At 35.4% G+C, this 15,104-nt stretch overlaps 1 protein-coding gene across 1 annotated transcript in view; it reads right to left on the minus strand.

Annotated features, from left to right (window-relative positions):
• Positions 1-13,109, minus strand: part of LOC129738262 (twitchin-like) — a gene marked incomplete at its 3' end in the record, with an annotated part of 79,843 nt that extends 66,734 nt beyond the window's left edge. The window contains exon 1 of the mRNA XM_055729445.1: positions 12,853-13,109. The remainder of the gene's footprint in view (positions 1-12,852) is intronic.
• Positions 13,110-15,104: the final 1,995 nt, after the last annotated feature.

Genomic DNA, 15,104 nt, shown 5'->3' on the forward strand with positions numbered 1-15,104 from the left:
TTAAAATGAACCCGCCAAACGCGGCGTCTCACCCATCCCTGCACTCGAAAACGGGAACAGATTTCGATTGAAATTGTTTGCACAATGATGCATTGGTTAATTTTGACAGCACTCAATGATTCACCCAAAAGTGGCGGAACATTCTTGAACCGAACCGGGTCCTAGAAACTGTTTGTTTATCCGAAAATCGGACCAAGGTGGGTGTCAAATTTATGACTACGATTCAATCGAAACAAGAGGCTTTCGGGTAAGCTTGCATTTCGATGGAGATCGAGGTTCCCTATCTTGAATCCAGATCAAATTTTGACGGTCGCCATGGAAGATGAAAAGTCAATGCTAGATCCAGTCACTATTCTATTACGTTGTGTTATTTCTTCTATCAAATTTTCAACAAATGACTTCGGCTATAGCTCTGTCGGTACCAAGCTAGCCAACTGAGTCGATGACATGGAGTTAAACTCAGCTCGAACTATCCAAGCAATCAAAAGTCGCATACTTACTTCAACATGGAATTTTCAAGTTCGTATTTGTGTTTTGGAAATATGAAGATAAATAATTTTTTCTCAAAAATTTCATCCCACCGAACGTGCCATCCAAAAACTTCTATGTGACACAGACACCTGAACTGTGTCACATAGAAGTTTTTGGATGGCACGTTCGGTGGGATGAAATTTTTCAGAAAAAATTATTTATATTCATATTTAAATTTTTATTTTTTTATAACTTTATCGAAAGTTGGATCATTTGGGACAATCTAATGTACATACTAGATCCAGGGTGGCCAAAAAAACGCGAAAATCGGGAAAAAAACGAGAAAAACGGGAATAAAACGAAAAAAAATCGGAAATTCAGACCCAAAACCGCGAAAATTTACAAATGGAAATCTAAATTCAGTTTTGGATTCAAGATCATGGAATACAAAATAAAATTAAGAAATATTATTTGAATTTCTTTGTTAGAATTCAATAGTTAACAGAATGTGTGGTATGTAAATCATAAGTTTTGTAATTTAAAAACTACTCTGATCTTTCTCCAATTACCATTGAATTGAAAAAAAAAATCAAATTTCACCGGAACCCAGAGCTGTCTCGAAGAATAGGATGAGACATTCAAAAAGTCACTTAAAATTCGTTCAAGTATCGCATGTCATAACAATCATTAAAAAAACACCATCGATCATAAAAAACAAGTGAATTAAAGTAATAATTTGAATTCAGAACTCTTTATTGCGAAATTGGAAATGTAAAAAGAGAGAAATATTATATTTTCCAGTGACAGTGTTTAATTCAAGAGTTAAACACAAAACGGAAATTAAAAATAAATATACAATTCATCTTGACGCACGGCACGGTGTATTTTTTGTAACTTATTAACAACAAATTCGACATCATTAAAAAATTGGGGAGTAAAATAGGAAACGATCTCCTATTGAGCGCCTTATTTTAGTTAAAAGTCATCCGTAAACTATTTTTTAAGTTGATCTTTCAAATTTCACTTTTTTTTTATTCAAATTGGTGGTCGTAATTTATCAAGAAATCTTCAAATGGTACAAAATGCGCAAAGCGTTTAAGATGCGCCACGTATTTCACTTTTTCGAGATTTCTGAAAATTACGGTTTGTTCTATTTACACTTTTATGTGTTTATAAACATTTGTGGACCTTTTAAGTTTTTTATATCACGTATGTATATTTGACGAAAAATGAAATCAAAAACTTGGGTCTTTACATTCATAAAAATAACCAAATATATCCTAATTTAATATTTATTTATATTATCAAGGTCAAGGCGGGGCCATGTCCGCTTATCTTTAACTATGTTTCATATTTGTTTAAATTTTTGTACAATTTTCATCACAATACTTTAAAAGAAATTTCTTTGTTAAATTGCAAAACATAACTTTAATATAAACGGAGTTATTTGAAATTCCTGAATTTCATTAAGTTTTAATTAACTTTCACAAGAATGTCAGTATATCTGGCAACACTGCGCGTAGCAATACATTTTTCAATCTGTGAAGTGAAATACAAGTGTTTTTACCTGTCAAACACTTTCTGGCGCACTTTTATCAACAAACATGTTATAAACGTTTAATTGCGCGTTTGGGCACACACATATACGCACTTAGCCCCTAACGAAATGGAAATCATAATTTAGAAAGCCCTTTATAATTTAACTATTAAGACTTATATTATTGGTTAATTTATTTACGGTGTAGAACAGTACCCATTTCAAAGCTTTTTTCGAATTTATTGGATTGTATTCTTCATTTATGAGGTTCAAAAGATTCTGCTTCACGTGGGCGTCTAACCCCTAGTTCCCCTACACTTTTTATAGCTTTAATATATTTCAATTTCTGTTCAAATTTAGAAATTTGAGAAAATGTAAAAAAAAATCCAGTGAAAATTAACTTAAAATATCCTTTAAAAATAACTTTTTAGTAAAACTGCAAAAAATTTTTAAGAGCTGTCCAATGAGAGTGTGTTTAGACACTTGAAGTTTGTGCATGGTACCATACTTAAAATATATTTGTGTTTTAGGTGAATTTTACCAGGAAAATATCGTTGTAGGCATTTGAACTGTGAAAAAAAAGGTTTTGTGTCAACAGACAAACATAATAACAAAATGATTGCGTTAAAATTGACTGGTTTCACTTCTTTTTTTCTTTGTTCGATAAAACAAGGCAACAAAAAAATCTAGCAAAAATTTTTTGTAGCTATATTCTTCTAATGTTTGGAAAGTTGAAAAAACGGTTTTTATCTACCAAGTGGAGGCAATACATACATAAATTTTATTTCTTCTTTAAGCGATGAAAACTACACCAATCGGGCGCTATGCGACACCTTATTCGTACCTTGTTACATTTGATTTTATTAATGTTTGAGTTGACTGTAATTCGATATGATTTGAGCAAAATTGGCAACATTTTTTTTTAGAAAAAACCCAACTTTTCATTAAGTTACCCTCAACGTGAACCGAAAAATAATAACATCCCAGTCCAGAAATCACGGGGCAAAATCGACCCGAAAACTGCTCGCAATGGCCAAATTTGGCAAAAAATCGGACGAAATTCTTAGCGGGAAGCAGTCAACAAAAAACAAAAAAAAGAGGAAAACGTTTGCGGCAAAGTGTGCATCACGAGGGTCGGAAAAAGATGACGTGGAACCGGAAGAACGGCTTTTCTTCCTCTCGAGGCTCGGACTCGGCTTAGGACTTTCTGTTTGGACTCAACCGCGACGGAGGAGTGATTTGGTTTGGTTCGGAGGAGAATCGTGACAAGTGCGAATCGACACATCACGCGAGTTTCGCAAGTGATCCGAAACGGGATTCAAGACGTCATGTGGATCCCACGAAGTCGGTTCAAATCAACCATCGCCGCGAAAATTGAGACAGCTGTTTGGGCGTGGAAAGGATGGGCTGCCCTTGAAGTTCAACCGCACGGCCATGTGTGCCTTTTCCGGCCAGTTTGTGACCAACGAGGTGATGACGTCGGAATCGGGCTGCCGAATCGAAATGTGCGACGAAAGCGATGGTCGAGACACCGGTCAAAGCTCAAAGGTTCCCCGGGAGCAGATCAACCAGATTTCGTCGTGGATCGACGGGAGCAGCGACAGGAGAAGCGTTTGCGAGACGCGCCGATGCAGGAGAGAGCCGTTAGTCGATATTTGTCCGAAAGAAAATTGTAACGAGGGAGGTTGGGTAATTTGTTGCCAGAAAATTAAAACACGTTAAATTTAACTATAAATTCTTTTTTATTAGGGGCAACCGAAAGCCAAGCTTTTTTTATATAACAACCTATCAGAAGAATGCAAGAGAGCGCAAGATTTTGCTCTCATAGCCTTCAAATCGTTGCCAGCGACATTCTTTTCCAGTTCTCTCATTGGTCAATATCAATGAATTCACATCTGATTTTTAGCCATCTGGAAGCGCAGCTGGTTGCAGAGAGAACATGACGATAATTTTCTCACTTAAACCCCGTGCGAGAGCAAAATCATTTCAAATTTCACAGACATGGCCGACTTTCTATCATATCCGATTTAAACTGACTTTAGACGACATTTTATACGATCTTTTCTCTATGCAGTTGGAATTGCGATTCGCAACACCATTGTAAACGACTTAAGTTATCATTTCTGATACGTTTTTATGTTTCCTGGGTCACATTTTTCCGTAGTGCCAAAGGTTTTAGAGTTAGTTTTGACTGATTTGAGGGCGCAGAATCCAAATTTGCTTTTGGTTTTTGTTTTCTACCAGCTCAAATTTATGAGATTCAAGAGTTAGCTTTCAGCTATTTGCAACTGTTTGCAGCTTAAGAACTGTAGAAAAACTTCGAGACTATATATGGGGTCGTATGCAGTAGAGGACTTAGCAATGCTCTACAATGTTTAGTTCAAAACTTTTATGACTACATCAAACAAATTGTTATTTTTGATTTTGTAATTTAAAAAAAAAATTGCAACAATTTCGACCGAATATTTGGCGCAACTGTTTGGTACGCTGAATATTCGACTGATTAAAAATTTTCGTAATATTTGGCCCAAATATCCAGTACAGCTTTATTCTGAATTACTGATTGAAGAAACTGATCTCTGATTGAAAATTCTATGTTGAACTTCAAATTCATGGGTTCTGATTTCAGTGTTCAGGGTTTTGAAATAGTTCAGTTGATTTCGAGTCTCAATCGATTTAAACTGCAAAATTGTGGATTACAATTTTACTACGCTATGAAATTGAATTGATACTCAGTTTATAGGCTTTCAAACGTAGAAAACAGTTTTCGAAAATTCAAACAATAGACTGACTTATTGATGATAATGTGGAAAAGTTTATTGTTGGTCAAATTTACCCCGGTGATCAAAGTTTTTTTGATTTTTTTAAATATTTATTTGTGACACTTGTGACAGGTCTGATTAATTGAAAACATTATTTCACACACCGTTTTTAATTTTTGTGAGAATATTGTTTAAAAATATCCATGAAAAAAAGTTTTAAATGCCTAAAATCCATCAAAAATATGAATAAAAACATTTTTTTTAAATATGTTCAAAAGTGTAGTCAACTTCCGCTTTTCTACAGCTACAACGATTTTGTGTAGAATGTGTTTTAATCATTTGAAGAAAATCTATATATATAAAAATGAATTTCTGTCTGTCTGTCTGTCTGTCTGTCTGTCTGTCTGTCTGTCTGTCTGTCTGTTCCCTATAGACTCGGAAACTACTGAACCGATTTCCGTGAAACTTGGCAGGTGGGGGTATTGGAAGCAGGGGAAGGTTTTACGGTATTTTCGTTTTAAGTTTAGATAAATAAAAAATGCTATAAAACAAGTGTTCATAAAATCATAACTACTATAATTATACGAAAACTTAACTATAACTTTGAAAAGTATGATGCAACGAGTTTTAGTTTTGTATGGAAATTTGTATAGGTAAACAAAATTTTTCGTTCAAAAATCGCCAGAAATGTACCAAAAGTTTAAAGAAATATAACTTTATATAAAAAAATGTTTTCAAAATTAATTTTTTAAATTTTCGCGTTTTTGACTGCTTATATGAAAGCTGTGTAATCTGTAGGATTTAAAAAAATCTCAAAAAAATGTTTTGCATAGCCAGCAAATTTATTGATTTATATAACCTTTGCAAAAACATTTACTGAAATAATTAAAAGCTCTAGCATGCAATGCCTGCCATTTTCAAGTACTTTTTAATGGATTCAGATTTTTTATTTTGAAATGGCTTTACGTTTTTTAATGAAATGTTTAGCTGCTGGTCATGTTAACTAAAAATGAAGCTAAAGAATAGTTAAACAAAAAATCAAAGTTCTACTTAATTTCAAGCTTATTTGAATATCCTGGATGATTCAATGGGCAACTTTTTCTTTTTTTCATACAAATTTCTATACAGAATTGAAACGCGCTGCGCTAACTCAGGAATCAACCAAATCACCTCAAGTTTGACACTGATGGTTGGTGACCCGAAGACATCGAGAAAATGTATGGGAGTAAAAAGTCATATTTTTCAGCGCTCTAATGATGCAACTATGATCAATCGGTGAGAATCTGTGAGATCAATTTTTAGTCAAAAATTTATAACATTTGAAATTGCATCTATTACAACGAATGAGTACAACCGTTGAAATCAACATTTTAATTGAATTATCTTTAACGAGCGAGTTTTATGATTGAATGCACTTCAGAATGTTTTTTTTTTAATTCCTAGAGGCATGAATTTTGTGAACTGTAATGACTCAATTGGCATCCGTGACTTAAAAAAAACACGATAGATTGTTAAATTTGATCCATTTGAATACTTTTGGTTTTCATAATGAGGACTGATCTCACAATGAGGACTGATTTTTTTAAATATTTATTTGTGACACTTGTGACAGGTCTGATTAATTGAAAACATTATTTCACACACCGTTTTTAATTTTTGTGAGAATATTGTTTAAAAATATCCATGAAAAAAAGTTTTAAATGCCTAAAATCCATCAAAAATATGAATAAAAACATTTTTTTTAAATATGTTCAAAAGTGTAGTCAACTTCCGCTTTTCTACAGCTACAACGATTTTGTGTAGAATGTGTTTTAATCATTTGAAGAAAATCTATATATATAAAAATGAATTTCTGTCTGTCTGTCTGTCTGTCTGTCTGTCTGTCTGTCTGTCTGTCTGTCTGTTCCCTATAGACTCGGAAACTACTGAACCGATTTCCGTGAAACTTGGCAGGTGGGGGTATTGGAAGCAGGGGAAGGTTCCTATTATAGTTTGGGACCCCTCCCCCTAACATGAAGGGGGGGAGGGGCCTCCCAAGCAAAAGTCAATTTTTCGCATAAATCGAGAACGCATCAAGTAAATGGTATCAAATTTGGCATGGGGTGGTATTTGGGAACAAGCAATATTTCTATGAATATTAGGTAACCCTCCCTCCTCTCAATGGGGTGATAGGAAGGGGGGAGGGGGACTACCTTACAATTTATCATACAACTCGAAAACTAATCAAGATATTGGAACCAAATTTGGCATGGGAAGGTATTTGGATACGAAAAATAATTCAATGGTTATTCGAGAGCCCTCCCTCTTTCCAGTAGAAAGGGGGAGGGGGCTCTTTCATAATTTTTTACATAACTCAAAAACTAATAAAGCAAATGGAACCAAATTTGGCATGGGAAGGTATTTGGATACGAAAAATAATTCAATGGTTATTTGAGACCCCTCCCTCTTTCCAGTAGGGAGATATTGAGGGGGGAGGGGCCTCTTTCATAATTTTTTACATAACTCAAAAACTAATTAAGCTTATGGAATTAAGCTAATAAGACCCCTTCCTTCTTCCAGCGGGGAGAAAGGAAAGAGTTCCATACAGTTTTTATTGCATAACTCAAGAACTACAACAGCAAATGGAATAAAATTTGGCATGGAACGACATTTTGGTACAAGAAATGCTTCTTTGAATATTTGATATCCCTCAATCCTTCAAAAAGATGGATGAAAAGGGGGAGAAGAGGTCTTCCTTACAATTTTCAGTATAACTGGAGATCTGATCGAGTAAATTTGAACCATATTTGGCATGTGAGGGTATTTGGATTCGAGAAATGTTTCTATTATAAATTGAAGCCCCACCATTTTCAGCGGAAAGATATAAAGGGGAAAGGGGGGCTACTGTACTTTTTTTTTGCATAACTTGAAAATTGATAGAGCAAATGAAATAAAACTTGGTATGGTATTGGTAAAACTTTAAATTTTTCGAGTACAAAAAATACTTTTATGAATATTAAGTTCTCACCCCTCCATTCAATGGGGCGAATGGAAGGGGGTTGGTACTTCCTTTCAAGTTTATGCATAACTCAAGAATTTTCATCGCAGTTAATCGCTCTTATCAGTTTTTTAGCATAAATTCAGAACATATCAACCAAAAACAACCATGTTCTATTAGTTGGATTGTTTGCGTACGAATTATTTGGAGCCCTCCTTTTTAGGGCCTCCGCCTTAAAGAATCAGATTAAAATTATCAGATCTTTAACACAAATCAAGATTCAGAACATTAGTTTAAGTTATTTTTATGTATCAATTCGAAACTCCAGCTGCATCTCTCATTTTATAGCGGTTGCTTATGAATTATGTTATATTTTAATTTTTTAAAATGCCAACAAAACAATAAAAATTTGAATGAATTCCGAAAATATCATTTGATTTTGAAAGGTGTAGCAAAGCACACCGGGTCAGCTAGTGTGATATAAACCTTAAAATAAAACCAAGTTCGACTAAATTAAGGTTGCCAGATTGCCCGGTTTTATCCGGATTTGTCCGGATATTTAAAACAAAATTTGACTAAAGTCCGGTCCGGCCCGGTTGGTCGGATTTTGCCCGGATTTTTCACTTCATTTGCCAAAACAAACAAAAAAAAATTGTGATGTAAAACTTTTCCTTTATGCGTCGAAACGATTTTTTTGAGCAAGTTTCATAAAAATAATCATAAAAGTTTTTTGAAAGCCCAAAATGCGATTTGGAAACTGCTGATCATAAAAAAATTCAAGTTTTTTTTTAGATTTGTGTTGAGTAATTCCTGGGTTTTGGTCATTTTCACCCGGATTTCTAGTCGAAATATTGGAATCCAATGCTCGGATTTGGCCAGGTTTTTAGATAAAATAGCCTGGACTTGTCCAGCCTGTCTACGTGCTGGAAAAATTCTGGCAACCTTATTCTAAATGTTCAATATTATATAAATGTGATGACACATCCAAGTCAATGAAATAAGCTAAAAATTTCCGACCATCATAGTCTGGAAAACCTTGATTTGATGACTGGGAAAACCGGAAAAAGCCGGGTATTTCAAAATTTAAAAAAAAATGGGGCCACCCTGTAAACCAAATTATGCTTTCTAGGGATTAAAGTGAAGGCTTATGAATCGTTTTTTCAAGGGTTATTTTTCCCTATATTTCGGAACTTTATTTGACTGCTTTGCGGCTTTTAAGACGATGGATTTCAACCGGGCGTTGCTTTGAGAAGCATTTGTAAAAAAATACAAGTTTTTCAAAGCTAAGCGATAAGAAATATTTCTTTGGCGAAATAAAGGTAATAGATACAAAAACGATTAATTTTTTACAACATTCACGTTTTCCGAGAAGACTTTCATGAAAAAATGATCGAAAAACTCTATTGTGAGCATTCACAGTACCTTTTTGATAGAAAAAATTAATTGTAAAATTTGTTTTAGAAAATAAAATCAGTCCAGTTTCAGTGGTGCCTTTCTGTGGGTTTCTACCGTTACTAGATGTTTGCATCATTCTAGTCACAGTTTCAATCTTATAAGTGCGATAAAATTGTAAAAAAATCTATCACGTCTTGGTAGCAAAATTTGGTATTATTTTGCCCAAATCGAGGTGGTACAATATCAAAATTTTTCTCTTGATTTCATTCGCGAATACCACTGATTCGTCAAATTTAGATTTCAATGGAAGCTTATTGATGCCTCGTTTGGCCAGCAGCGCACACAGGGGTAAATGCACCTAATAAGCGATCAAAATTATTTGCGGACGAACGGTAAACGGTAGACATTTGATGCCTTCGCAACATTTTTATATTTTTAGATAATCTACCAAATTCTTGAAAGAAAAAAGAGATTTTTTCACCTGGAAGGGAGAAAAGAAAATTATTTCTTGAAACAATTAGTTTAGAGACTTGATGTCTTGACAAAAGTTGTAGATCTTATTATTTTAAGCAACTTTGTTGAAGACACCATCAAGATCGCCTGAAAAACATAAAAGTTACGAGCATTTTAAAAATAACGAGCATTTTAACAGGTAATTTTGAGTTTTTATTTAATATCTTTTTTAGTATACGATTTACAAACTTGGTATATTTGAAAAAGTTGTTCAATTTGTTCAAACACACAATTTTGTGGAACATTTCAACTACATATTTCAACTAAGAAAGGAGATATACTACAAAATATACAAAATAATGCCTTTTTTCAGTAAGTTATAACTTAAGAGTTCGGACGAGTTCGGATAATTTTTTGAGTGGGTTTTGTAGGTCAAGTTATTGGCTTTCCATTGATATATAAATTTTACATTAGTTATGGATAGATTTTCTGCAAACTAGCAATCAATAATGCGTTTTTTACTCTAGAAACACTAAAAATTCGAAGAAAAAAAATCCCAATTTTTCCTGTTTTTAGAGGAAAAATCTCATTTTTGATTGCTAGTTTGCCGAAAATCTATCCAAAACTAATGTAAAATTTATGTATCAATGGAAAGTCAATAACTTGACCTACAAAACCCACTCAAAAAATTATCCGAACTCGTCCGAACTCTTAAGTTGTAACTTTCTGAAAAAAGGCATTATTTTGTATATTTTGTATCTCCTTTCTTAGTTGAAATATGTAGTTGAAATGTTCCACAAAATTGTGTGTTTGAACAAATTGAACAACTTTTTCAAATATACCAAGTTTGTAAATCGTATACTAAAAAAGATATTAAATAAAAACTCAAAATTACTTGTTAAAATGCTCGTTATTTTTAAAATGCTCGTTATTTTTAAAATGCTCGTAACTTTTATGTTTTTCATGCGATCTTGATGGTGTCTTCAACAAAGTTGCTTAAAATAATAAGATCTACAACTTTTGTCAAGACATCAAGTCTCTAAACTAATTGTTTCAAGAAATAATTTTCTTTTCTCCCTTCCAGGTGAAAAAATCTCTTTTTTCTTTCAAGAATTTGATAGATCATCTAAAAATATAAAAATGTTGCGAAGGCATCAAATGTCTACCGTTTACCGTTCGTCCGCAAATAATTTTGATCGCTTATTAGATGCATTTACCCCTGTGTGCAGCGTTTCAAACAAGGGTTTGATACCACAATGATGCCAATATTTGGCTGTGAATTATACCTCAAAGTGGCATCAATATGGCCTCAAAACTTGTTTCTTGTGTTCGTTGGCTAAACAAGGTATCGTAAAGGTTTCAATGAAACCTACATTTGACATCATTGTGCTATCCATATTTGAAAAGTGAGACCCAAATTTAAGCATTGTACCACAGTTTTTCGGGCAAAATGATACCTCATTTTACTTTCATGGCATAATAGCAAAATTTTATATTATTATTCTATAAAAGTCTGCACGAGTTGCATTTCCTTTCCCAAAGAGTTTAGAATTGCTTCATTCAGTCTTAAGGTAAAATTTCACCGATTTCTATATTATTTGTGATCCAGTATTTTAATTTTCAGTTTAATATAAAAAGTTTGGAATTTTGATTTTTACTTTTACATGAACTATTGTTGATTTTTGAATTTAGCACATTTTGCAATCAAATGTATGTGATCAATTTGTTTTTCACATTTTCTTACGCTAAATACGAACTATCACTCTCTCGAATGATTTGCCTTGAACCAAGCACATCTTCCTTCTCACAGTCATCGAAATTTGTGTTGCAACGTACAGAAAAATCCTTCACGTTCGTGTCCTGCCATCATCCGTCAATCCAATGGTCCATAAATCCCTAGCAGCAAGGCACTCAGAGAAAAACAGCCCAAGAATCATCCACCCACGCGCGCATGTTTATTCAACACACCGAAAAACGCACTTACACCTTCTCAAAGCAATTTTTTTTTTGAAAGATAATAGTATAATGTTTTCCCCAATCGTAGCTGTTACTTAAGAGTAAAAAAAACAAGTTGAGCACCACCAACACATGGATGTTTATATTTCTTCACCAGCTGCACACGCATTTTCACAATCACATTTTATTTTGTTTTTCCCTCTCTTTTTTTTGTCACCGCGAAGTGCTGTCATAAGCCATAGATCGAGCGCGCTCTCTGGTGTCAAAAATGCACACCACAATTGTGAATTTCCACCCGTTATGAAATTGTTATGTAAAGTGGCACTTTTTTTTCTCTTTTCCCGGCCTCGTGATTGATTCTCACTTGATGGGGTTCGGTTTCTTCGTCTCTTTATAACTAGCGCACGGGTGCAATGGGAATGCTGCAGCTGCGATTCCTCAACAGGTCTTTCCAGAGACCAATCCGATCGGGAGTCCAAACGAGAGAGATCAGCAGCAGCGCCGAGATCGAGTTATTCCTATAACGCTTTATTTTTAGACATTTTTCGAGTTGGTCTATTTTAGAAACGCACCGCTGAACAACCACCAGACAGCTAGCACAGTATTTGACTCTTGGATTCTTCTCGAAGTTCACAATTCTTCGCTATTTTTCTCCCATGTATCACCACAATCCCCACGATCGGGGCCAAATGATTGGTACAGCTCAATCAGTTGGGGTTACGTAATGAAATGAAATTAGGGCTTCACACAAGATCCTTGTCCATCACTGAATCTGGCAGCTCAATCTCGCTCCTTGAATCCTTGAATCATTTCGTTGATCCACCCACGCCCAAACAATTCACAACCACAACTGGCTCAAGGTGACTAAGTAACCTCGTCGACAGTTCAGTACCATAGCATTGGTACTCGATCGCCATTTTGGTTCACCCCAAGATCTGTTTCGTTCCTTAAAGATTGAATCATTTGGAACACACTAATGTTCTGAAAACGTCACTCAACCACCGGGTGATTCATCGGTAATGTATCTTTGCCACCAGAATCGCCCCACTCCATTTGGAACTATTTTTAGCCAAATATGGTAACACCTAGGAAAGAAAATTTTCAAATTCGCGGAAAACAGACTTTCATTCGACAGAAACCTTGATCGTTTCGCAGAAAAATCACTCCTCCAACAAAATCACCCCAAAACTTAGCGCAAAGATCGATTTTCAGCCTTCAGGTACCATGCGTTTCCATATATGGAATAAATTGGCAGCTCCGGCAGCCAGCAGCCGGAACCCCTTTCACTATCGCAAACTCACTTGATCAGACACAAAATATACCGACAGGATATGCTGCTCCTTCGCCGTAACTGGGAAAATTAAGAAAATTTGTAACAATAAATTAAACACACACAACACAAGACCGCTGGGCACCGACTGGGGCAGTGGTCAGAGAAATGGAAACCGGCCAAAGGACTTCTTTTTTTCTGTTCCAACCCCCAAAACGCACTTGGAGCTCCACTTTAGATAGAGAGAGACGCGCACCCGATGAGCTAAAGTCGCCGACTGAGCCGGGCGCGCTTCGAACATCGAGGGTATAATCCTCGCGACCAGTAGCGCTAGCTCAAAGATGCAACCCACCCACTGGCCACGGTGCTACGACCACCCTGGTTGGCACACTTGCACACCAACACAGCGATCGCAGTCGGGAAAGTTGGAAAATCGCATTCCACTGCCGGGGATCGTCCGGATGTGACGGAACTGTGACGCATTTGAAAAAAAAAAATCCTTTGAAATACACGCTAGATACAAGATTTTTTGTTAAACACTGTTACCTATATTTAAGTATGGTTTTTAGAAAAACCGTGAAAAATTGAAACCTGAGACCTAGGACACGAGACCGGAGGCATGAGAGTTTACACCTGATACATGAGACTTTGCATCTGAGACCTAATACTTGAGACCTGAAACTTGAGACCTAAAATCTGAGACTTGCGACATTAGACGTGAAACATGAGACCTCAGACATGAGACACGAGCCCTACGGCTTAAGACCTGAGATCTGACACATGCAACATAAGACGTAAGACCAAGGCCGGGTTAAGGGGGAGGAAGCAATAGGGGCTATTGCCCCGGGCCCCGGAGCCCACGAGGTTAAAAAAAAGTTTTCATACGACTTCAATTACTACAAATTTATGAAAAAAAATCAAAACTAGAAAATCGGATTGAAAACTTGAAATATAACAACAAAATAACTAGCTTAGCTTAGCTTTGCTTGATTGACTACTCATATGCACCTTAAATCATTGAACTCGAAATGCTTCGTTACAGGTTTTTTTTTCAAATCGATTCTAGAGGAACTTCTTTTTTTTACATTTTTTTTTCAAACTATACATTTCGAATTCCATGATCGCTGGCGTGGCTAAGCAGAACAAGTTCTACGTCGCCAATGGTTGCTACTCCGTGATTATTCGAGGCCATTAATTTTGAACAAAGTCCAAAAGAATGGTGCTAAGGATTAGCAGCCGTTCTCATTACACAAAACTAATGCTCTCCCTTTTTTTATATGATTAATAACGGCGCCGGCCACGTCCTAGTAGTCAATGGGGGGAAGGGAAGGATTGTTAGTAAGATACTCTTTAAGTTCAACTGGCAACCTCTACCTCCTGCATACTAAAAAAAAATTGAAATAGTCAGAACCAGAAATAGGTTAGTATCACAAAGTATGGAAACCGTCTATACGTCTGCGAATCCATATTCGAGTATCCAAGGAAGGGGTTGTGTTAGTTGGTTAAAGGTAAAGATCTGGATCCATTTTGGTAAATGGTGCGATCATGATTGTCCTACACCTCCTACGCTCCTAGACATTTCCTAAGGAAACTCCTATTTCTTTGAGGCATTTCATAAACGTCCAATTAAAATGGATAGAGTAATATATTGGAAGCAAATCAATACTACCCAATTTTCTTCCTTGATAAACCAGCTCTTTTTCCTAACCTTGATCCCCGTTGAAGCAAAGGGCTTTGATGGTTGAAGACGGAAAGCAACTAAAAATGGATTATGTTATAATATTAAGCCAAAAAAATTTCCAAACAGTTTCCTATGCTTAATGCCTTTTTTGAAAACTTATTGATTCTTTCCTCTTCTTTGCCTCATATTTTAGAAACTTTTAGAGCTTCAATGATTAAAGAATACACAATAGGGGAGAGTGGGGATACTTGATCCCCTTTTCTTATTTTCACCATATCTTTTTGGAAAAATTTAGCAACTCGCACTCTTTTACATTTTCTGACAGCGTGTACCTTCAAGTTTCTATGCTCCTAAAATTAGAACGAAACTGGAACCCGTAGATGAACTAGAAGCATTTTCGTGGGAGTAAAAAAGCGATATTTTTGAAGTTAAGGGAGACTTGATCCTTTATTCAGGAAGCCCTAATCCATGGGAAAAATCAAACAATACCCCAAGATAGAATGTTAATTGACTATTTTGGTCATGTTTGTTCTCATTTCACAATCTCTATAGCTATTTCTATAGCTTATTCTCAACCCTTATAACATTGCATACTTACGGGC

This window comes from Uranotaenia lowii, chromosome 1, assembly GCF_029784155.1.
Source record: "Uranotaenia lowii strain MFRU-FL chromosome 1, ASM2978415v1, whole genome shotgun sequence".
Lineage (NCBI taxonomy): Eukaryota > Metazoa > Arthropoda > Insecta > Diptera > Culicidae > Uranotaenia > Uranotaenia lowii.